Genomic DNA, 24,803 nt, shown 5'->3' on the forward strand with positions numbered 1-24,803 from the left:
CAGCCTTTATCCTTTTCCTCTTTGACACCTTATTATTGGTATCACTCCTTAATGACACACACAACAAACTTAAGACAACACTAGGCTAGAGAAAGACTGAGCTGAAAACCTTATTAGGGTGCAATTTTACACTGTGTTTGTGTATATGTAGCTTTATAGGGTAGAAGAAGTGCTGGTGCAACCACAGCATCTCTCTAAAGAGGCAGGACGTGTGTGCGCCTTGCAAGGCTGGATCATTACGTCTCGGGCACAATTCATAAATAAATCATATTCACAGAAATATATGCCAACAAATAATCATTTCTTTATTCCCCATTCACAGTCTTCTGGAAAATGTAGGGAAAATATATGGAAAACATCCCATAAGTTACTGACAAGATAATAGCCACACAGGCAAATGCAGCTTAAGTCAAAAAGCCAACTAAAGAGACTGCATTTGCACAAACCCTCAAGGTATCTGCTGCAGGCACTCCAAGCACCTGCATTCACAGGCCATCTCCATTATCTAGCTCAAATCTTGATGGTAATTTTTCCTGTCTCCTACCATCCTCCTCCCCACAATGGACACAGTACGAACGCCATTAATGCAACATTTAATTTTTGTATTTGACAACCAGTCGAACTGATATTCCTTTGCTCAAAACATTCTGTGGCTCTCCAACTGCCCCAGGATGGAGTAGCCATGCACCACCTTCAGGTTCCCGGGAATTACTGCCCTCCAGCTACAAAGAGTAATCTTCTTTCCACCTTTGCTCATCACTCCCCTCTGCCTGAAATGTCTCTCTCCCTACTCCTCCACCTTTTGAAATTGTACCGCACCTGCAGGTCCTGCCCTAGTAACCTCCCTCCCATGCGATCTCCCCTGGTTTACTCTTTGGAACTACCCTCCCCCACGCAACGGTTATCATGGAAACAGTACCCACCCCAGAGAGTGGTTGTTACAATTAAATCAGGTAATGTTCTTTCAAAAAGTACAGAGAATAATGTCTCACTTCTAGTAGATAGTCTATATATATATTAAAAAAAACTATTATTATTATGATTTTATGGTTCTCTTACCTTTGTGACTAGATACCCTCCCTCTACCTAGCTCTTGGCTTACATTCCCCAAGATACCACGTGCACCCCCCTTTCTCTCCTGAGACCTGCCCCAAAGGTTGTACAGGTTGGGCCTCCATTGGGAACCTCCTCAACTGTCACAATTTCAACTAAACCTCTGACACCCAGAACTGATCACCAGCTTTGCCCTCTCTCCTGAGTTGCTGCTGGACATCGCCACACTGATTGTCACCATACACTTCAAGCTCAGTATGTTCAAAACCAAAAGCATTCTTTTTCCCTAAGATCTACTCATCTTTCTCTTTTCCCCGGTAGTGGTCAATGGCACCTTAAATAACACCAATAGTCACAATAGGCCTGAAACTCTGCAGTTACGTTTTGGTTTGCTTTGTATATTTATTTCAGAATAAGTAATACCTGGACAAAATGCAGACGGTACAATTTCAATCTCATACCTATCCTCCCACCTCCCATCACCCCTACCTGGGGGAATCTGCTTTTACCAATGTCTTGTGTATCCTTCAGGAGATATTTTATGATCATATACACATATGTGTATTAGCAAATGTTTCTCAACCAGCTCTCAGGAAAAACAAAAACAAATATTCCCTGATTTGTTGTGTTTGCTGATTTCCATGGTGTAAACACTCCCACCGTGGCCAAGTTCAAAGTGATGCACACAACTGGTTCTCACAAGCTAGTGGAAGCTGGCTTCAGGCCACCAGTTTTATGTGAGTGTGCAATATGCATAAATGTATGTATGTGTATATGTGTATACATATAAAATATTATATAATGGATATATTTTTACTCAATGGAAGCATACCTTACATAGCTTTGTATACATGGTATATATACCACATACCTCTGTACTGTATACCACATACCTCTGTATTGTATACCTTGCTTTTTTAAAACTAATAATAAATCTCTTAGATTATTCTATATCAGTAGATATAGAGCTGCCTCATTTTTAACCACTCCATTATTTTTTAACCAGTACCTACTGGTGAAAATTATGTTACCTGCCATCTTTTATTTATTCAAACAATGCTGCAATAAACAATTCTGCACATACATTATTTTCTACATTTGCATATCTATAGGATAAAATTCCTAGAATTGTTATTGCTGATTCAAAGAGTGCGTGCATTTGCAATTTTTATAGATACTGCCAATGGCTCTCCATAGTTTGGGCCAATTTAAACTTCCATCCATACTGTAGGAATACCTGTTTCCTCAAATCTTTGCCAACAGTTGTTACCACGTTTTATGATGTTTGCCAATCTGATAAGTGAGAAATAGCATCTCACTAACATTTTAGTTTGCCTTTCTCTTTGTATGAGTAAGGTTAAAGTATTCATATGTTTTAGAGTCATTTGTATCCCGTTTTGTGATCTGTATGTTCACATTCTTTGCCTTTAGAGTAACTGACTTTCTCTTACTGATTTGTTGGAGTTCTTTACGTATTGATGAAAGTAGATCTTTGTGATATGAATTGCAATTATTTTCCTAAATTCATTGATTGCCTTTTAACATAGTTTAAAATTTTTTCACTTCAAAAATTCTATGTAGTCAAATGAATCAATCTTTTATCTGATAGCTTCTGGACTTTGTGTCATATCTAGAAAGGATTTTCTATCTCTATTGTTAAAAATGGCATGCTATTTTTTTCCCTAGTTGTTTTAATGTCAAAGTTTTGATCCATGTGGAATTTATTTTGGTGGAAGGTGTGACATAAGATTCCAACTTTATTTTTTGGCTGATTGTACCAACACCATGTATTTTCCCCCATGGAATCATCTTTGTCTTCTCCCTCAACTCCCACCCTCACGCCCTAGTCCCTAGGTGCTGTCATTCCAACTTTCCAATATTTCAGCGTTCTCTGGCTGGAAGTAACAGAAACCAATGTGACAAATGAAACCAACGAAAATGTATTAGAAAAAGATCAGCTCAAGGAACTAAGAGGAGGCAGAGGCAAGCCCTGGCATGGCTCCATGGGACCCAAAGCCAGACAACAACAGTGCTGTGTGGACAGAAATGATCTGGTCAGGACGTGCCCTGGCAGCAGAATCTCCATGATGCTCCACGACCCAGAGTTCAGGAAGCGGTGTCTGACTGACCTGGCTCACAGGACCACCCACACCCCTTGTTCTGGTCCCAGCAGACTATATCCAAAGGCAAGAAGTGATTTCTCAAATGGAAATTAGGAAGGGTAAATGGATGTTGTTAAACCAAAGAGCAAGTAACTGCTCTCCAGCCTCTGCTTTGTCATCAGTAAACTGGAATGATAATAACCACCCCATCAGTTACAAGAGGATCTAATGAGGTAGTATAAATAAAGCACTTGGCCTGGCACATTAGGCCAAGTAAGTGCTCAACAGTTACTGGCTGCCATTGTCAACATTATTGCTCTTCTTAATTATCACCATCTTTCAAGGCAGGATGGTCCCCCATTCCCTAATGACTCCAACAAGCTCCAAAGGAAACCTCAGTTAATTCTATATACACCAAAAATTTGCCTGAAGCAGCTCAGCTTGTGAAGAAAAACCTCAGTGGGCTTGCCCTATATTCTTTCAAATACCCCTAACTCACTTCATCTCACGTGCTAGACAACTGAGCTACGCTAGAAGTGGAGCCAGCAAGTTATTTCAAGCTACTTTCAGGGCTATGCTAGAGGACAGGTTGTCAGATCTCATTCTGTTTCAGTTATAAAGGTGGTAAAAACTCAACTTTGGATTCAACTGCCATGAGCAAATCAACAAATCTGTGTGTCTCATCACAGAGAGAAATTCAAAACCTCAGAAAAGACATTACACCCTCCTCCTACTCAGTTCCACATGGCCTCCCACAATGGCAGAAAGACAGAAAGGGCAGGACTCTTTCATCCTCCTTGGAGGATTCCCCCTGGCTACATTCTCTTTTCTTCTCTTTCTACAGACTGTCAGCAGCCGGAATCACGACCTACACAAAATAAAATTTTTCTCTCCAGGGTCCCAATTAAAATCCAGACTCATTCCCTTTGAGCCACATCTTCCCATCGTAATTAATGAATTCTCTGCAACTCTTCAATGTCTGTATCCCCTTCTAGACTGTAAACTCCTTGAAAGGCAGTTCCACATCTGTCTAATTCTTCACCATATCCCTCGTACCCAGCCCAGTGCCTGGCACATGGTAGGTACTCTTTACTAGCACTACATTTTAATACATAAGTGGAGAAATGTTATATTGAGCAAAGTGACCCACACAACATTAAAAAAATAGTATTTTAACTGTAGAGAGCAAACAAAATAACAAACTTTATTTATATTGACAGTCAGCTATCTTCTGCTTCCTGAAGCCTTGCTAGGCTGCTCATTGCAATCTGATTCTGTTTTTCTTTATATTCAAGCTGGTTTTTATAAACTCAGGTCCACTCTCACACAATTCCAGAAATCACAGATGAGATTATCCTCCAGGTCCTCTGTCCAGCTCACGCTCTCAGACAACTAGGTTTATTAGCTCAGATAACATTTTGTGAGCAAACATAGACATGTAGACAGCAACATAATTTTCATCTAAAAAAAATTTTGACAAAAGAAATGTGCTCTTGGCTTTGTATCTGCACAGTGTTATTACTTAAGAACCACATTCCCCTCATACTCAAGGGGTCTTGGGGAGTCTAGAAACAACCATATTCTTGCTCCCAAACAAATTTAGATACAGGCAATTATAAAGCAAGTCCACGGAAAATTCTGTTTCAGTGGTATAAATAATGTGACTAAGAATAAGGAAATTACCACTGAGTTTTCTATATTTTTCCAAGGAAATAGTTCATCAACTTCCAAACGAAAGAATCAGATAACTAGAGGGGCAATTCCTTACTCTCTCATACTGCTATTCCATTTATTATAAAGTAATTTTTAAATTTTCACACAGATGAAATAAGCCCAGGAATGAGACTGGAAGGCTACAACCTGCCTGCTGTAAACTTCTGCAAAAAAGCATCTTTGAACAAATCAGTGTTTCCCAATCTTTTCATATCAGAGAATCTTATATGAAAAATATTATACTCCAGAATTTTTTTAAAAATCAGATGCTTTGATATTTTCAAACTTTTTATTATGAAAAACTCCAAACATGTACAAATGTGCTGTCCGGCAGAAATGTAATACAAGCCATACGTATAATTTTAATTTTAAGCAGCCAATTAATTAGTAAAAGAAAACAGGTAAAATTAGTTTTAATTACATATTATCATAACATATCCAAAATACTATTATTTCAAGATGTGGTGATAAAAAAATTGAGATATTTTTGCATTCTTTTTCATACTAAGTCTTTGAAACTCAGTGTGTATTTTACACTTACAGCACACCTCAATAAAGATTAGCCACATTGCAAGTGCTCAATAGCCCCGTGTGGCCAATGGCGCCCTAGTCGATAGCACAGAAAGAGAACACCAGTAAAAACCCTACAAACTCATCACCCGCCTTCAGTAATCGTCAACTCACAGACAGCCTTGTTTACTCGTCTATACTCCCTCTTGACACCTGGATTATTTTGCAGTAAGTCCATCCTAGCATTTCATCCATGTTCAAATTTCCTTGATTATCTCTTTTTTTTTAACAGTTGTTCTGCCAAATCCTGACTTTACGCTAAGGAATCTATGCTTACATAAGCAGAGAAAAGAACTTGGGGTTTGAGTCTCAGATCCACAATATATGCATTGCAAAGTTAAGTGTGAACTTAATTAACTTTTCCTAGTCTTATCTGGAAAGTGGGGGTATAATAACAACAGTGCCCGCTTTGATGTTGCTTTGAGGATTAAATGCCATTAATGCATGTATAGCACTTACGACAGCACTTGGCACATAAAAGTTCAGCAGTTAATACTATTATTAACTATATAAGCCACCCAAGAATTTTTAACAAGTTCATGACAGTACTTAAACAATTTACCTAACCATAGCATGAAGGAGAGACTGAGTTAGGAAATCTACTGTAGACAATATTAGGACAGAGTGCAGAAGTCCCTAAAACCCTGTACTAAGATGTTGCAGGGGCAATAGGAAGGGACCAATGTGAAAGACACTGAGACAAGAGTTGGGGTTAGCATGAACATGATCTCAACAGTAGTAACTGGGAAATCAAGAAGAAAGTTTCCAGAATAAAATACTAGAGAGCTGATGAAAAAGCAGATTTAGATAAGTAAGGATTTGCAGGGAACCATCAACAATTCTCAATTATGCATGGAAGGCTCTTTCAACCTAATAGTTTCCACCTTCCTTACTGTCCCACACCCTCATCACTTCCATGGGCATTCCTGGATTGAAGGATTCTCCAACCCTCCCTAGAGTACTCCTGAAATGGAACTAACAATTAAGAAAATATAGTGCTGCCGAGAAGCACAGGGAAAAACATTACACTATGCCCAAAACTAGAATAAAGTAGAAGAAAAAAAGGGATCAATAATTCTTCGCCCATCCCTATTTTGCCATTAGCCCTTTAGGTAGTCACCAAGACACTCTGCCCCAACTTCTCCTCCACCTCAGCGTCAATGCAAGAGTGGAAAGAGTTAAAATTTAGTTATTTTATTACAAGGTTTACAAAAGCAGAAGCTTTTGGAAATGGTAGTGGTTTCTAACTCTTCGTTCTACATATATGAACAGAGGAACTAGCTGGCTTTCCAGCACTTTCTTCAAGAACTATGAAGTATTACTGTTCAGAGTTCACTTACCACAAGTAGGTAAAACCGATCAGATTTCCCTTTAGATTTAGGTGAAAGGAAGATTGCCTTTCCCCTATATTAAAAGTTCCCAATCTACCAGGCCCACAAACCACAAACTCAACCACAAAAATCAATGGCAGTAAATGTCTCAAGAAGTCAGAAAACAGTACTAGATACTTGATATTGGCACCAGAAAGTTTACAGCCCAAGCTCAGGTGGCTTTAATATTTGCATCGCTGGACTCTATCATAATAATCAACATCTAATTAAATAGTGGGGCAAGAAACATTACCGAGAAGTAGCAGGAGTTAAGGTTGAGAGTCAAAAAGACTATTACCAAAATCTAGCTCAGCAATTTACTAGCCACTCTTAGCAAGTTCCTGGGCCTAGGCTTCTGTTTCTTCACCTGAAAAATAGAGATATCCTCACAACACTGCTTATCAAGATGGTAAAAATTAAATGAGCTAATACAGCCTACGGCAGCCTGGGATTATGTGGCCTGCAACATAACTATTAGCTATTACTGAAAATATATCTCAATAATTAAACAACAATGGCTGGGCACAGTGGCTCACGCCTATAATCCTAACACTCTGGGAGGCCAAGACAGGAGGATTGCTTGAGACCAGCCGGAGCAAAAGCAAGACCCCGTCTCTACTAAAAATAGAAAAATTAGCCAGGCATCGTGGCGGGCACCTGTAGTCCCAGCCACTTGGGTGGCTGAGGAAGGAGGATCGCCTAAGCCCAGGAGTTTGAGGTTGCTGTCAGCTATAATGATGCCACTGCACTCTACCCAGGGTGATGGAGTGAGACTCTGTCTCAAAAAAATAAAATAAAAAATAAAATAATGAAACAACAAATCTTTTGGCTAAGCAATAGCTTTTGATACAAAAAAAGCTAAACATCTATTGACTGTAATGATGGAAACTACATTTTAGTTTCTTGGAAGAGGCCCAGCACAATAGAAACAAAATTGGCTGGAATCCCAGTTCTGCCAGGATAGCCTTGGGAAATGTGTTAACCTGCTGGAGCCTCAGTTTCCCATCCGGTTAAAACTACCTAGCTAATAAGATTATTAACTGTAATGTTTAATGAGGCAATCTATATAAACTTCCTAGTATACATCTTGGTATTTAGGTGCTCAATCGGTAGTTATCGCTATTTGTTAATTTTCTCAATAGAAAAAAACAAAAGGATAAAGGTGAAAATCAAAATGAGCTATGCATTTTGGGAGGCTGAGGTGGGAGGATCACTTGAGACCAGGAGTTCAAGACCAGCCTGGGCAACATAGGGAGAACTGGTCTCTACCAAAAATTAAAAAATTAGGCATGGTGGCACTGCAGTCCCAGCTACTCAGGAGGCTGAGTTGGAAGGATCCCTTGAGCTCAGGAATTGGAGGCTGCAGTGAGCTATGAACCAGTCACTGCACTCCAGCCTGGGCAACAGGGTGAGATACCATCTCTATTTTAAAAAAAAAATTGCTATGAAATCACCATTGCTCACATTTACAGAGAAGTTTTTATTTATTTATTCTAAATGTTTACTGCAAAACTACTGTGTGTTCTTAACATTGGGGATTAAGTGATTGACGAGACAGATAAGGTCTCTGCTTTCCTGGAACTTACATCTAGTGGGGGAAGGCAGATAACCTAATAACACAAAGAGATGATTTCAGAGAGAGATAAGCTCCATGAGGAACAGGAAACAGACCTGTGCAGAGTTGGTGGAGGGGATGGTCGTTTAGCTTGTGCATTTCAGCCCAGGCCTGATTGACTGGTCTCCTTTGACCAGAAGGGGGACCTCACCTGTGTGATGCTGGGGGGTACAGTGCGGATGATCAGAAGCCAGGTCTGCGCTTCTACTTGTCTGCGCATCTCTTTTGCAGCTACAGTTTAAAATATTTCTAAATGTCCCTATCGCACTCACTACGCAAACTCTGAGTCAGTGCAACATCTGGGGAGCCTCAAGTGTCTCAGTGCAGTACCCAGACACATGGAAAGTGACAACTTCACAGAGCCCTGACGGAGGAGACTGGTGGCTTGTAAGGCGAAAAAGGATGAGTACAAGTGTGCAGAAGGCAGCTAGCAAGTTGGCGAAGGAGGGCGAGGCGTCCCACCTTAGAGTATGTGGACGACTTAACACAGAGCCCATCAGCGGCTCCAAAGGCTGCAAATACTCCCCGGGGCGCGGGGAAGCACGAAGGGGCGAGTGCCCTTGGCACCCAGCCTGGCACCCGGGAGCTGGGGAGGCCGCGGAGGAAAGGCGGACGAGCGGGGCGGCTGCACCACCGAGCATTGCCCAGTCTCCCTGGAGAGCCCCATCCCGCGGAGGTGGTGAAGCCTCCCGCTCGGCCCAATTAGACAGGTTTCCTGTGCCTCCAGCCTCCGCGCTGCGCCTCCCGCAGCCCAGGGCAGCCCCTCCGCGCCGCATCCTCCCGCACCCGCGCCCAGGCTCCTGCGCTCGGCTCCTTCTGGCCGTCAATCCCGGCCGAGCTGTCCCTCGAAGGACGGAGCCCTAGGCTGGGCAGCACCTGGGTCCTCCCTCGCTGGGGGCTGGAGCCAGCACGGAGGGCGATCTCCCTGGTTTGGGGCTGCCCCACCGGCCGGCTCTTCTCCCGGCGACAGGAGGCAGCCTCGGTCCTGCGGAGACTGGCGGCGTTCCCCAAAACTGCAGCCCTCGGAGCCCGCGCCGCCGGCGGGCCCCACCACGCCCAGGCACCATTCAGACGGCGCCGCGCCGCTTACCTGAGCGCTCTGCCTCCAGGGACGCCGCCCAGTTCCCCGGTGCCAGGCTCCGGCGTTCGCGCACAGACCCGGGAGGAGAAGGCAAACCCCGCTGCTCCGATCGATCCCCTCTCAACGCGCCGCCGGCAGTTCCCGCACCAGCCGCAGGAGTCGGGAGAGGGGATGGCCACTCGCGGACCGACAGTGAGGCCGGAGCCCGCGCTGCGCACTGGCCGCCAGGCGCTCGGGTCCGCTGGCCGGGGGCGGCTCGCCGGCGCCGCGATCGCGCGGACAGTTCCCAGCACTTTGCCCAGAACTTCCCGGCGCGCGCCGCCCGGCGATTAGCCAGAGCAGCGGAGCCAGGGGCGGGAGCGAGGAGGAGGAGGAGCCTCCGTCTGCCTGGGGGCGGGGCCCCCGCGGGGAGGGCGGGAGGGGAGACAGAGTGACCTACACTCGCACCAATCAGGAGTCGCCTCTGGAGAAGGAGGTGGGGCGAGCCCTTGGAAGCAACTCCGGATTCCATGACGCAGTCGGGGAGCTGGGAGCTGGGGATCCGGACGGGCGCGCGGGGCGGAGGAAGGCTAGAGCAGCGGCGGGGCTGGGGAGGGGCTCTCGGCGGCCGTGTCCGGTGCCTGCGCGCGGTAGACGCTCAGTAAATGTTCGTCGAGTGGCGTTTCCGGGCCAGGGAAGGAAGAAGTAAGGGTGGCGCCGGAGGGGCTGGTTTAGGGGGAAGGTTCTAGCGGACACGTGCGGTCGAACGGGAAGAGAACTCGACCTCTTGAGGAAGTCGGACGGAGGCAAAGGGATCGGGCACGGAGGAAATACCTGGTGAGGGAGGATTGTAGGTACGGGATGACAGAGACAGAGTCGGTGTGGGACCGGGGCTCGGAGGCAGTCGTCCCGATTCGTGCCGGCTCGCTCCGCGGCCTCCTTTGATCCTAGCATGAATGTAGTAAGCAACTGATAATTGGGGCTCAATTTGCACACAGCCGGTGCGTCGAGTGCAGCAGGTGGCGGGGTGGGAAGGGAATGAGCATTTAGTGAGCGCCTACTGTGCGCCAGGAGCAGCTGTGACAGTGCATGCCCACCAGGTTCCTGCTCTCACCGAGCAGGGGCGACAACAATAAACAGAGAAGAGAATACACATATCTAAACTAACAAGAAAATGCCGATGAGCTACTGGTACTGAGGTAGGGGCTAAGCAGTGCTTTCTAAAGTGGTGATGTGTGTAATATCGAGCTCTCTCCTTGAGGGCCTCTAGGCGGAGGTGGCTTTTACGCACATTCCTGAAACAGGGAAAGGGAGCTGCCACACCCGTCTTGCGAAGAGCGTCCAAGCATAGGGAATAGCAAATGCAAGGCATTTCACGTCCCTGACGACCTCATCGAGCCGGGCAATGCGTGTGGCTCGCTAGGCTCGGCCCCTGGGACAGAGTAAGGGCTCCAGAATGTTAAATCCGGTGCCAATCGCCACCTGCAGCACTCGACGCATTTCCATTCTCCAAACTGACCCGAATTCAAGGTTTCTTAGGCTCTTTCTGGAGCTATTCTATATAGTCACATTTCATTCATCACGCTCAGATCTCGGCTTTCTGGAGCCATCCCCGTCCCCGAGTGTCTGGGACTGTCTGTTTTGGATCTGGCAGGCGGCGGGCGAGGGCTGGTGATCCCGAGATGCTGCAAAGCTAACCCAGTGTCATGCTGCCGGCGTCGGCACACGGAGAACCTCATTGGAGAAGATTTAAAATCGAATGACTCCGCGGTTCTTCAACCACCTCCCAACACCCGCGAGCGCCAGATGGACGAACGTGTCTGGCGGGCACACGGGCCATTCATTCCGAGTTCCGGGAAGCACCGTCCCCACGCCCAGCCCAGGTTGCCTGGGCAGCTCAGACTTTGTTTTCCCAAACCTCCTTCCATTTTTCAGGAATTCCTCTCAGAGAGAAGCTTGCTCTGTCCTCCCGATCCCTGTCCCCGTACTCATTCAAGCTACTTTCTTTTTCTTTTCCCCTCTCCACCGTCACCCTCAATGCTTCATGAGCATTATTTTTTCTTTAAGAAACAAGCCTTATCCGAAACGAAATTATTTGCGTAGGACGTTATTGTTTAAACTAGCATCCCATTCTTGGCTTTTTCTTTAATTTCTTCCAAATCAAAATAGAGTGTGTATTTTTTTTCTATTTGTACTTGAGGCAGTTAATTGCACAGGATGAGAGAGTTATTCAGATTCAGATTATGCTTTGCCTCCAAGAAAAAGAGGAATCTACTGTGTCTTTTCATAGTTTCATTTCCTCTTCTAAATAAGCTTCCAGGCTCTCCAGCTCCTAAAATCAAAAGAGGAAAAAAAAAAAAAAAAAAGAAGAAAGTTGAAACCCACGCAGAGCTAGCTGGTTAATGTTCTAAAATTAGCTTTCTCCTGGAGTTTTATTTTAAAGAAACCATCTGAATGCCTACTAGAGAAAGATCAGTGGTTCCATAGTAAGAGTTTCTAGAGACCCTCTTTGAACTGTTGAACAAATACTTCTTGTTTTTGCAGACACACCCACCACAGTGGGAATTTTTCACAGTTGGCTTATGAAATCTCAAAACAGTAAGCAGGTGCTACTTGAGTTTGCATGTTTTGATAGTAAAGGAAGCTGATTCTAATGGAGTGTAGTGGCGGGGAACTCTGGAGGCCTCCACTATCGTACTACCTGGGTTCCTGTCTTGTGACCACTTCCTCATTCTAAGAACACCTTTCCTTGTCTGTAAAATGGAGATTGTTATTGTACCTACTGCGCTACAGAGTTTGATCATCCGTTTGCAGATAACTACCATTTGGCCTAGCACAGTGTTCTCAACCTCAACGCTATTAATATTTTGCTGCTGGAGGTGTGGGTGGGGGTAGGGTGCTTCCCTATGCATTTAGCAGCATTCCTGGCCTCTATTTACTAGATGCGATGAACACCGTGTCCAAATGTTGAAGCCATTTGATTTTAACAATAAAAATGTCTCCAGTCTTTTGCCAAAAGTCCTCTGGGGGCGAAATCACCCCTACCTGAGAACTGTTGGTGTAACACACAGTAAGTGCCCGCAGATTAGGAGGCAGTATAGGGAAGTTCGTAAGGATATGGGTTTCTGGAGTGTGAACCTCAGGCAAATTTTGCTTCCTTAACCCTCCTCTGTAAAATAGGAATCATAAGAATGCTAACTTTTTTAAGTTGTTTAAGGATTAAATACAATTTTGCACGTGAAAGCAATTTGCACGGTGCCTGGCACATGGTAAGCTCAAAGCATGAGCTTCTGGCCTCATTTTCTTCCTGCGATGTGAAGGCATTGGGCTAGATCAGGGATGACATATCTTGACTTATTTGTTTCCACTCCCCTCCCTGCCTCAGGGCAGATATCATTATTATTATAAGTCAAGGCTGTCTTTTCTACTGAGCCCAAATAGGGCCTCAGAATCCTCAACACAGTGCTTCAGGAAGCTGCTACTGATATATCAGGATCAGCATGTAAGATGATGCTGAATTTTCGTCGTAGGACTAGACGACCTTTAAGATTCCTAATAGCTTCAATCTTCTGGAATGCTTGTAAGTGAGGAGGAACTATAGTTCATCAACTCATCAACCTCTTTTACAGAAGGATGGGAGACCAAGGCCCAGAGAGTTTCAGCATCTAGATGGTAACATACAGCCTATGGGTGGTCAGAAGCTGCATCTCCAACCCTCTTAAACAGTCATCTTTTACCATGTCCACCATCTATGGGAGGTGGAGAAAACGCTTGTCTAAAGCAATGTTACCACCCTCCCCACCCTGTGTATTTGGACTCATCTTCCTCCTTCACTTTTGTCTAGGAAATTAATCAAAGTATTTAGTTGCATATGAACGCCTTGTAAACATTCATTCATAAGTGTTAGTGAGCTCATGACAAGGATTGCTCAAGAATTCACCAATTCCTTCATTAAATATGGATCAACTGCCTCCTTTGTATAAGAGACCATTCTTAGCAAGCACTTTAAAGTGAATAAAGATGAATCAGTGGGTGTCTCTGCCTTCAATGCTTTTATAGTTTTCTATATTGGGCAGATCAGACATGGACATAAATAACCACAACACAAGCTAAAAAATGGAAAATGTCGTAAGAGAGGTACCAAAAATGTATTCAGAGAAGGGAGAAAGTATTTTAGGATTAGGAGCAGAGAGTCACTTCCTGCATGTCTTTGTTGACATTTTTAACTTTTGATCAAAAATTCTTCTTTATTGCAATAAAGTTATCCTTGTAGAGGAAGTTGTAACATTGTTACTTTTCCTATTTCAGATACAGCTTCTGCTTAGTTTAAGAGGAGACTATCCGTGCAACTGAAGCTCACAAATCATTCTGAGTCATTTTTCATCAGATGTTTAAAATTTCTGGGATATTCTAGAAGATTGCTCATCTTTAGTTGCAACAGGTTAGCTTTCTCCCAAGCATTTGACAGAACCAGGTTTTTTAGCATTATACACTGTGGGAGCACAGGCTACTTGTAAAAAGGAACATAATAGGGGTTTAAGGACAATAATATCATATACATTAAGCCATGAAACAATATTTCCTTCAGAGCTGAACTACCTCAGAAGTCAGGGTGAGTGATGGAACAGAATAGAGAACCCAGAAATAAGACCATCTACCTATAACCAACTGATCTTCAACAAAGCAGACAACAATATACACTGGGTGGGGAAAGAAGCCCTATTCAATAAAGGGTGCTGGAAAAACTAGATAGCCACATGCAGAGAAGAATGAAACAGGACCCCTATCTCTTGCCATATACAAAAGTTAATTCAAGATGGATAAAAGACTTAAATGTAAGTCATGAAACCATAAAAACTCTAGGAAAAAATGTATGAAAAACTCTTCTAGACATTGGCATAGGCAAAGAAGTCACAACTAAGACCCCAAAGGCAAATACAACAACAACAAAAATAAATACGTGGGACTTAATTAAATTAAAAAGCTTCCACACAGCAAAGGAAACAATCAACAGAGTAAATAGCCTACAGAATGGGAGAAAATATCTACAAACTGTATATCTGATAAAGGGCTAATATCCAGAATCTACAAAGAACTCAAACAAATCAGCAGGGAAAGAACAAATAACCCCATCAAAAAGACATGAACAGAAGTTTTTCAAAAGAAGATAGACAAATGGCCAACAAACATATGAAAAAATGTTCAGCCTCACTAATCATCAGGGAAATGCAAATTAAAACCACAATGAGATACCACCTTACCCTTTCAGAATGGCCATTATTAAAAAGCAAAAAAGATAAGATGTTGGTGTGGATGCAGAGAAAAGGAATGCTTATACATTGTTGATGGGACTGCAAATTAGCACAACCTCTATGGAAACTAGTATGGATATTCCTCAAACAAATAAATGTAGACTTACCATTCTACCCAGCAATCCCACTACTGGATATCTACCCAAAGGAAAAGAAGTCATTTTATCAAAAAAGTACCTGCACTCAAAGTTTATTACAACACAATTCATAATTGCAAAGGTATGGAATCACCTAAGTGCCCATATATTCATAAGTGGGTTAAGAAAATGTGTATACACACACTCACACACACCATGGAGTACTACTCAGCCATAAAAAGGAATGAAATAATGTTTTTTGCAGCAACTTGGGTAGAGCTGGAGACCATTATCCTAAACGAAGTATCTCAGAAATGGAATAACAAACACCACATGTGCTCTCTAATAATTGGGAGCTAATCAATGGGCACACACAGGCATAAAGAGATGTAAAGATGCTGAGGACATTGTTTTCCTAGGGAACTCTGAGGCATGAGGGTATTGACAATGTTGTGTGACCTGAGGCTTGGCAAAAAAAGGTGTGACCCCCAGCAAATGAAAGGCTGAAGGCAACAGAATACTTTGCTAACTTGTAGGTCCACAGATCTGAGGGATCACTGGGAGACAATGCTTTGGAGGAGTTGGCATTCTTGTGAAGCACAGCAGAAACTGTGGCAGTAAACAAGTAGAACCACCTGTGGGGAGAATGGAGGTGTTGGAAAGGAAGGACATAAAAAGGGGTTTTGTAGAATGTATGCTCATGCAGGATACAAAAAACTGTTAAAAAAAAAAAAAACTTCAAGTTGTTTCAAGGGGAACTTGATGTCCACAAATGTGCAGATGAGTGCAAAAAGCTAAGAAACTTGAGTTGCTATTTTTAATACAGCCAAGTTTGTATTTCCAACCATGACTGGGGATTGAGAGAGCCATAACATACCCCTCATCTGACTAAACTTTAGACAGGCTTCTTTCTGACTATAGACCCCTTCCCCTACCTCCATCCTCTAAAAAATGCTGTTTTTTAGAGCATTTACTTTAGAAAATTGCAATGGTAAGTCCTTTCTCTAATCCTCAGAGATGTAATTTTTGAAAAGCCTTCTGCTGGTTTTACCCCTTGCCTCCAGTTGTGATGCCAACTAGCAAACACAGGTGCCTGTCATGTCCATGTTACCCTGGTTCTTAAAACCTGCCACCTCTTGCCTCAGCAGAGTTGAACTCACATTCAGTTCTCGCCTCTTCCCCATACTGAAATGGCCTTAAATATCATCTCCCTTGCTTGTTTAATATTGTCTGGAGTAATTTTTCTTTGACACTAGAAATATTTTGATGATAGATAAAACAAATGGCATGACATGATGTTGAAAAAAAAAACAAAGAACCCTTACACCACCTTTGGAAAAAAAAATAAAGAAGTCTGGATGAGCATATCATTATCCCTTAATTACTATCTCTATAGCACATAGACATCCTATATTATTATCTGCTGTAAACCCCAAGTATAATAATAACAGCCCACATGTTTTAAGCATTTATGTGCCAGGCACTGCCAAACTAGGCTGCCGATTGCTGCTGCTCCTGCCATTGTCAGGAGGCTGCCTGTCAAATCAGAAAGATTTGGCAGAACTCCAGAACTATACCCCTTCTGTTGCAAGCCACACCAGCAAAATATATGCCTCAAATCCTGCTTCTTTCCCCTATCCTCATTCCCAAATTCATGTCTTGCATAAGTGCATCTGATTGGTACATTCCAAACCACACCTGCAAATCTAACTGCAAGGAAGGCTAGGAAATGCAATTTTGATCGTTCTGCCCTCTGCACTATAGGATGGCACATTAGATGGAAGCTGAGTTAGAAGTTGAGTGAGCCAAGCCACAGCACCCACAGTATCTTTTCCTCCAAATCTCCAACAAACACGTTGGCAAAAAAGTTTTATACATTATATTCTCTGGTATATTTCCATTTTTATAGAGTAACCCAGAGGACCTAATCCTTCATGAATCCCCCTAATTTCCCATCTGTGTATCCACCAGAGCCACCACTGTAATCCAAGCCACCGTCATTTCTTGCCTGGAAAACTGCGACAGACAAGGAAATGCCCTTGCTCTCCTATAAGCATTCCTCTACTCCGAAGCAAAAGTGATTTTTGTAAAAAAAAAAAAAAAATCTGCAGGCACCACAGCAGCACAGCCAAGCTGCAGAAATCTATGGCCAAGAAGGAAAGGAGCTGGAAGCTGAGGGGGGCAGACGAGGCTTAAATAGGGAAGGTCAAGCTGTTTGTGTCCTGGGACTCCTCTTCTTGTTGCCACCCTGGTTTCTAACTATTGGCTCAGTCTCTGGACCAGTGGCCCCACTGTCAACAGGATCCAAGACTCCACAGAGCCCAGGGCATTTTGCAAGGTGACTACTCCATGGTGGTGTTGCTTCCCACCGTCTGCACCTTGATCTGCTACACAAAGTCCTGCAGTCACCTAAGAGCTTCGAGCAGACTCCCTCTGTGGGAACCCGGTGAGCCATTTCTCCGAGGCTAGACATGGTGGACTCAATGATCCCACAGGTCATGAAGCTGTTCATAGGCTCATTTTTCTCCATACAGAGTGATAATGGACCCTCTTTTGAATCAGAGGTAACCCGAGGAAATAAGCAAAGCCCTATATCATCCTATATCTAGAATGGAAATTGCATGCATCCTGAAACTGATGCAGGAAAGTGGGATAGGGCATTGCTGCTTGTCCTCCTTCGGATAAAGGTAGCCCTCAGAATCAGGCTTAACTTAAGCCCCTAAGAAATAGTTTATGAGAGACCTTTCCTAGCACCCCGAGGTAAGTATGGTAATTTATAACCACAAGTTAAAAAAGCAGAGTAAAGCAATATGTCAAATGAGTGGATCAGGTGTTAACCACTATGCATGAGTTCACCTCTTTCAGGTCCCCACCCTGATTGGAAACAAAAAAGTGCAAAGGATCCTATGAAGTGCCTCTAATAACTCACACCTCATTGAAATTGTCAGAAGTCAAACCTTGGGTCCATCATACCAGAGTAAAGAGGTGTTCCATGGAACAAGAGGACCCAAGCCCCCAGTGGAGAGGCCAGCCTTTAGGCAATCTAAAGTATCTGTTTAAGGAAAAGGGAAAAATGAAAATGTTAATATTTTCACTCACCTTTCTTTTGTTATTTGTTCTGTCTATAGGATAGAGAGACAACTCCTTAGTGAGGATTTCCCTGGGCTATCGCCTCTTCTGTTCATCTGTCTTGCTGTTGGCTTTGTCATCCTAAACCTTGTTTGGTGCAAGTATTTCTGCATATGATTTCTGAGTTTGCAGAAGCTGGGCTCTCGGATCACCTACAGGGTGCAACTAATAGCTCTGCACTCAGAGGTCCCATGTTTCTTTTCTAACCCAGCCTTGCATTGGACATTGCATGCAAGGCAACGGTCCATCTTGCCTTGTCTGTCCTCACTGTTATAGTTGTTGCTTATGACTGTTGTCACCTGGTAATCTGTTGTTATAAATACAGTGCCAAAGCTTTGCAATGGCATCCCTGAGTATAAACCTTCCATCTAAAACATTGTCCCAATTCAGTAGGAAGTAGATTGATGACTACACTGCCCCTCCTCCCATAGATATGGAAGGGTAAAATTGACAGGAAGGAATATGTAACAAAGGAAATGGCCCCCAAAAATGGTAAAAATGTTTTCTGTCTCTTTAAAACCCCACCCACTCTTTTTGGGAACTGAAACCTGTATCCCTGCATCAAGCCTGTGGTTGGGAGGGACAGGGGAATGTCCTTTTGTTGTTTGTGTTATAGGAGATGGGTCAACTGAATTGTCCAGGCGGAGGTTCTGGGCAGAGGTCACCAGATTGTCTTCAGCAGAGATAGGACAGAAATGGGATGATCAGAATCATCAACTGTAGTTGAACAGCAATTGCCTGAAGCTGAAGGGCCTCCCTTTAAAAGCTCTGTATTTCTGCTCATTGTTAGGATGATAGCATTTTTACACAGTCTCCAGCCTCCTAATTTGCTGGCAAATTAATAAATTCTTCTTTCCTTCTCAAAAAAAATGAAATAAACAAACAAACTCCAAATCTGATAATGAACCCCTTCCACAATTTCCCATTGCTGTTAGGTTAAAAAAAAAAAAAAAACTACTTATGTGGTTCCCAAGGTTCTGCATGGTCTGGGGTCCAACCAGCTTCATCCTGTGCCATGTTGCACCTCTCTCCACGCTGACCAGCTTCCAGGACTTGGTTCCTTCCTGACACAGGGCACTTGCACATGCTTTTCCCACTCTCTGTTTCGAATGTGCTGTTCCCCTCTCCTCAGTAGGTTAATGCTGACTCGTCCGTTAGCTCTCATTCAGTCATCTCTTCTTCAGGGAAGTCTTTAACTTCCACAGTCTGGTCAACTCAGCCTATCACTGCTTTTGTTGAAATTGAGCTGTTTCTTTGTTTTTGTTTTTTTTTTTTGTCATTAGTTGTTTTGTTTGTTTTGGTAGTACCCATCACAGTTCTAATTATATTTATTTTTGTAATTTTCTAATTAATTTCTGTCTCCTAATTAGATCGTAGGCTCCACAAGGTGAGGATCATAGTACATGTTTTTAATCTCCTGTCAACCTAAACAACTGAGAGAGACTTTCTAAAAGAAAATGATCATTTATTCATACATTGGGCATTGCAATGGGAATACATGTGCCATAGTAAACTGTGCATATTCAGGGATGTAAGGGAAGACAAAGGTTTTTAAAGGAAAAGTGGGAAGGATTACATAATTGTGTTCAGGTAATTATCCTTGGCTACAAGGATCAATAACAAGGCTGGCACCAGTCTGAGGTTGGACAGGCAGTCACTGGGCAGATGTCCTCACAGCAGTATTTTTTCGTGTAAGGTTGTGATTACCTTTGTGCAAGATTGTGCTTTTTATAGTCTTTTGGGACATTTCTTGTTATCAGGCATTCATGCATGAGAATCCTCCCTTCATGCCCTTCCCTGACTCTATTTGTCGGGGTTTTTGACACAAGTGACTCCATTTTGATTCTGAAAATTTTTACACCCCAATGCCTGTCTTAATACCTGGCAGCTAGTAAGCCTTCAAAGGTTTGTTGAATGAATAAAGAAAATCCCAAAGAATAAACGTTAATGGTGGCTGGAGTTCGGGGATAAGAGGCGGGTGCCCTCTACCCCGTAAGCCCAGACTGCTCAGTGCTCAGGTCATAGAGATGATCTTATAGCAGCTTGACCTCAGAAAGATGCTGCCTCCTTAACATTACCATTTTTCCAGTCATAAGTTACCTGGCTTTTATTTGATCCCTTTACCCTTTAATATATTTCCCTATTCCTTAAAATTTCCACACCAACTGCACCAAAGGTATCAAAAGCAACTCAGAGGTGGGCCTCGTTTGACTGTTTCCATCCAACCATTGCCTGGTTCCCATAGACCTTTCCCTGTTTACAGAAATGAAAACTAGGAATCCTCCATGAATGCATCTGTTTTTGCCTTTTCTTGAAGTGAGTTTTTCACCTTTGCATTAGTAGCCTCCACGGTGTTGTTAGGTCTTGTACCATGTGGTTTCATCAAAAGAAAGTGCCCTGTTCCCTGATGCTTCTTCCTCACACCCAATTCCCTGCTGATCCACAGTAACTGGAATATCACACTCAGAGGAAATTAGCACTTCAGGGAAGAAGCTGTAACTATCTTGCTCTAGCTCTTCTAGACTGAAGAAATAATGAACTGAATTCCTGGAACTGAAAATAAACTTGTCTAGCAAGAATATATACTTACAAGAAAGCATATCAATACCTATATAGTCCTTTCTCTCCTCAAAGTAAGTACAACTTGCTGGGACTATGAAATGCGGAAGAAAGTCTGATTCTGAAAGAATGACATTCCGGTATTTGCTTTACACCAGTATTTCTTGCAAAAACAATATTTTTAACAAAATAACAACAAAACAATAGCAAAAACAAAAAATAATAAAAGTTAGCCAGGCATGGTGGCATGCATCTGTAGTCCCAGCTATTGGGAGGCCGAGGCAGGAGGATCATTTGAACCCAGGGGTTTGAGGCTGTACTCTCTCTCCTGTGATCATGCCTGTGAGTAGCCACTGCACTTTAGCCTGGGCAATATATTAAATAGCAAGACTCTGTCTCTAAAATACTACTACCACTAATGATAATAATAGAACTTGAAAGAGAATAAAATTGTCTATAATGCTACCTACAAAAAAAAAAGCTATTTTTATTTTCAATGCTTCCTTCTAGTATTTTTTCACCTAATTTTAGGATAAATATACACTTAAATTCTGTGTTTTTGTTTGTTTGTTTGTTTGGGTTTTTTTTCTCTTTTCTTTTTATCAAGCTAGGGTCTTGCTCTGTCACCCAGGCTGGAGTGCAGTGGCCCTAATGTAGCTCACTGCAATCTCAACCTCCCAAGCTCAAGTGATCCTCCCACCTCAGCCTCCCAAGTAGCTGGGACTATAGGCATGTGCCACCACATTTGTTTAACTTTTTTGTTATTAATATTTTTTGTAGAGATGAGGTCTCGCTATGTTGCTCAGGCTGGTCTCAAACTCCCGGCCTCAAGGAATCCTCCCATCTCAGCCTCCCAAAGTCTTGGGATTATAGGTGTGAGTCACCATGCCCAGCTTCATGTTTTATTTGATGTTATATATGCTTTCCTCGTTACCGTTTCATAATTAGCAATAGGATAGTATGAATTCATTAAAATAATCATTATGAAGACTGCAAAAAGCCCTGAAAATGTATGGTATCAATTAAACTTCTACCATAACAGAAATAATTGAATTTTGAACACAAAGAACTAGGTTTAAATACTACTTTTTCCATTTAGTAGTTCTTTCATCCTGGGCAAGTAATTTAACCTTTCTAAATTTTTGCTTCTTCACTTTTCAGAAGAAGTTCATAATAGCTGCCTCATAATTATTAAAGAGATTGGAAGTAATAATATGACCAGCTAAGGTAGGTCCTCAAGGAAAGGAAGATGTTTATAAAGATTTATTTTTGAATAATTCCCCTCTTAATAAGCCTCCCTTTCTCAAAGAAATCTAATTGATCTCTAGTTTAATCACATTACAATGAAGCATCTATCTTCCCATTAGTTCCTTCTTAGAGAAATTTCTAGAGTGGAGTTAAACTGGGTTAAAAGATGACCTGACTATGGCTCTAAAAAATTGCTTTCCTTGAGCCTTGTGCTAATTGGAGTTGCTTTCCATTCCATCCCACGCTACAGACCCGCATTTCTTAGGGAAATATATAATAATTATATAATGAACCAATAAGAGTCAGAAAATCTGCTTGCTTATCCTGTCAGCTGAATCACTCATTCCTTGAATAGGATGGTACCTGGGCAACCTCTTCCCAACTAAGAGAAAATAGAAAATTGTAATAAATCTACACACTGAAGGAGCCTGCCCTCTGAGAGGCTGAACATTCTTCCCTGGGTGGACCATTTGTGTTTAACAGCTGAAGGCTAGAGTGAGTTTGAACCACAGGCAGCTGTTACCTTAAGGAGCTTCAGCCCAGGGGATCCGTGATGTCCACACTCCTGTCAGGGTGGGAAGCAGACTAAAAAGACCTCAGCTTCACCAGCTCTGCCCGGATTGCTTCCAGAGCCCAATCTGTCCTGGCGGGTGTTTGCCTTCGTCAGTGCCTGCTCTGAGTGTGAACAGCATATGCTCCATTTCTGGACAATGAGACATAAAGATAGCTCTGCAGAGGGCTTTGGAATAAATTGTATCCTGAATAACATGAACTCAGAATAACATTTGTGTAAAATAACTTACATAATACCAGCGTTATGTTGTGGTATTCATATGACTTATGATGCCTCATTTTCATTTGGGGACTTATTTTATATTCCCTTCTGGATTATAAGCTCTTTTTCTTATTCTTCTTGGGTGTCCTCCCTTCACACAGCACATAAAAGATATTCCATAAATTGTTGAACAAAGCATACATATATTTTCCTCAGAACTGCAAGCTAAATTAATTTGACAAGGTGAGTAGAATTATATTCCGATTGTCTGCTAGAATACTTTGGCTGCAAATAAGAGAAATTCAATTAAAAACTGCTTGAACAAGAAGATACATTATCTCACACAGCAAGAAGTCTGGAGATATAGTGACTTCAGGATGGGTTCATTCAGTAGCTCAAACATGTCAACAAAAGATCCAGCTTGTTCCTGCTCTTCCAAGTTTACCATGAGGGTTTCCTCCTTAGTCTGGTTGTGATACAGATGCAGCAGTTATCAATATCATGTTCAGAAACAGGCATGTCCAGAGGCAGAAAAGAATATCCCTTCCTTGAGCACATTCTATAATATAAGTAAGAAAGCCTCTCCCACAAGGCCCCAGTCAGAGTATCTTCATATATCACCAGTCAGAATTGAGGCACATGCCCATTCATACTTAAAATAGTCCTTGGCCAAGACAAAATGTCTGCCATGACTGGTTCAGACCATAGAGTTCGTATCTGAAGAACAAAACAAAACAAAACAGTGGAGTTCAACTAGCAAATGCAGAAGAAAGGCAGGTGTTTAGCATAAACCGCATTGTTTGCACAAACACTTCAGGCCACTCTCACCCATTAGGAAATAGTGGGAACCCTCCCTATATTTGAGTTCCCAGATGGCAGCCAAGGGCCAACCTTGCAAGCAGGCCTTTCCAAGGACTACAGTCTTGGGCCTGCCACTGAATCCTTTCTGCATATCTTCTCTCTATTCCAAGTGTGGCTGGTCTACATGCTAACCCCCTTGAAATAATGAATTTCATTCTTTTCTTTTTAAGAGCAGGCTAAGCAAGTACATTTTCAAGGACCCCTTTATGGGCCTGGCTGTGTATTCATGGCAGGACCCACATGCTTCTTTCAGGAAATGAAGCAATGTTCTGTTGGCAAATGTGTGTAGTTAGACTGAGGGAGCTGGTGTGGAAACCTTTCCGGGGCTGCTCAAAGGGTGCTGCAGGCATGGCAGTGAGGCCTGGGCCCAATCAAATAGTAATAAGTCTGTGTATTCACTATGGTTTTTGATTTTATTGTTAATGACATATTTTATTTAATACAATATATCCAAATGTCATTTCAACATGTAACCGATTAAAATATATTAATAAAATATTTTATAGTCATTTTTTATACCATGTCTTTGAAATCTGATGTATATTTTTTGCCTACAGTGCATTTCACTTGGGACTGGCTACATTTTAAATACTCACATGTATCCACTTGCTAACATATAGGTCAGCGCAGATCATTTAAAATTTTGTTTACAAGGAGCCTGACTCTTCTATAGCATATGTTATTTTCACACCCATCTTGTCAGTTCTCTTTCCCCGCATAAGTGTCACTAAGCATCATAAAAAATGTAAATCAAGGTGGTCAGGCATTTTTAAGCACTTGCCCATATTTTAGAATAAGCAAGAAAACAAGTCCATTTTTGCCTTTGCTGATGGAAGAAGAAATCACATTTGCAAACAATGCTCATAGTGGAAAACGGAAGATTCCATGTCATCAGCAAACATGCAGAGACAGCCACAGTGGGGTGGCAGGGAACTTGGCCATGTGGGCACAGAAAGTGTTGCTCCCGATTCAGAAAGAGGATTATGATGGAGGAAGGGAGACCGTGAAATCAGTGGGCACCTGATGGGGGAGTGAGAGGAAGACAAAGTGGGAACCACTAATAGATAAAAAGGTCAAAAGTGGGTAACTATGTAACTAATGACATGGTTTACTGACTTCAAAATTAAGTTTAAGTTAATTTCTAGTAATAATATTGGCTGTCATTTTTTTGAAAAGGAGGAAAAAGGAAGTTTGTTTACATTTCTTTTTAAAATAGAGGAATCATGTGGGATATATGAATGATAACATGAAGTAGTGGAATGACTATGGGCTTTGGAGCCAGAAAGACCTGGCTTGAATCAATGTTTCTCCACCTGCAGCAGAGGACCATTTTTGTCCCTAGGAGACACTGGGCAATGT

The 24,803-nt window shown here is 42.5% G+C and overlaps 1 protein-coding gene across 5 annotated transcripts in view; it reads right to left on the reverse strand.

The window, feature by feature from the left end:
• The window catches only part of OSBPL3 (oxysterol binding protein like 3), a 169,036-nt gene extending 159,276 nt beyond the window's left edge, over positions 1-9,760 (reverse strand). For all 5 annotated transcript variants that reach the window (XM_045565542.1, XM_045565546.1, XM_045565544.1 and 2 more), the window contains exon 1: positions 9,514-9,760. The gene's annotated coding sequence lies outside the window, so the exon portion shown is untranslated. The remainder of the gene's footprint in view (positions 1-9,513) is intronic.
• Between the last annotated feature and the right edge of the window lie 15,043 nt (positions 9,761-24,803).

The sequence above is a fragment of the Lemur catta genome, chromosome 11 (genome assembly GCF_020740605.2).
Source record: "Lemur catta isolate mLemCat1 chromosome 11, mLemCat1.pri, whole genome shotgun sequence".
NCBI classification, from domain to species: Eukaryota; Metazoa; Chordata; class Mammalia; order Primates; family Lemuridae; genus Lemur; species Lemur catta.